This window comes from Macadamia integrifolia, chromosome 9, assembly GCF_013358625.1.
Source record: "Macadamia integrifolia cultivar HAES 741 chromosome 9, SCU_Mint_v3, whole genome shotgun sequence".
Taxonomy (NCBI): Eukaryota; Viridiplantae; Streptophyta; class Magnoliopsida; order Proteales; family Proteaceae; genus Macadamia; species Macadamia integrifolia.
The window spans coordinates 39,119,162-39,120,309 of NC_056565.1; positions in this window are offsets into that span (position 1 = coordinate 39,119,162).

Sequence of the window (1,148 nt, forward strand, 5' to 3'; positions counted from 1 at the left end):
CAAGCGTACGGATCAGTGTAGCTACGGGTCGAACACAGGGAGAGCAGCCACTTTATTTTTTTTATTTCTTTTAATAATACGAAAGTGAACCGATTAATGGTTGTGATCTAATTCTAATTACCGTCCTAAACATATGTATCTAAAATAACGTCTTAACCATTCGTCATCTAAGAATTTAAAGACGCAAGCCATGCAATTAAAATTAAATAAATAAATAAGTGAAAATGAACAACCCATGCAACTAAAAAAAAAATAAGGAAAAAAAATGCTGAAATAAAAATAAAGTAAAAGAAAGGAGATAAAGCTAGAGAGAGACTCACAAGTAGGTTTCTCTACTTAGCCCGAGGGATGCATCATAATATGAGCTTCCCTACTTGACCAGAGAGTCACATTTACAAGGGTTACTCTACTTGGCTTTAGAGAAAGGGAGACAATTAAAATAAAAACAATAAATTGATGGTTCTAAGGCTAGGAGGGGCAAAACCAACACATACACTAGCCATGATCCTTGGGGGAAAGGGATATCAATACTGTAACAACTGAAATTAAAATCCTAAATTAAGAAAGAAAGGGTAGTCAGAAGAGGGAATGAGAGGGGGGAGAGAAAACTGCTGAAGGAGCCTACTTACTTGAACTTCAACCCTCGAACTGAAAACTTGATCGATTTGAGATACTACTAGTACTAAAAACCAGATCTAGAATAAACCAAATCTGAAATTTCTAGTACTAGAGAAAACAAATCTTGAAAAAAAAAATTGCTCCATGGCTCATGATCTTGTCACCTAGATCTAAGCCAAGAACTATAACTTTAAAAAAATTACAACTCAATTGCATAAATCATAAACATAAAAGGGCTGAATAAAAATAAAATAGTGCTTGCATTAATTGAAATAAAAAAAAAACTATTACAAAAGTGATTAAAGAAAAGATAAAGAAAAACTAAAACTAAAGAGAGAGCAAGAGAAAGGGAGAGCAACTAAAAAAAACTAGAAGAAGAATGAATTGTCTCCCCTCCTCTTACATGAGTTGTATTTATAGGGAATGGGGAGGTAGGGTAACAATTTTCTCTTTGCTAAAAGAGAGAAACCCACAATTGATTGTGAGATCTTTTGAGACCAAAAGTGCTAAGGTGGAGAAGAGAGAAGAGA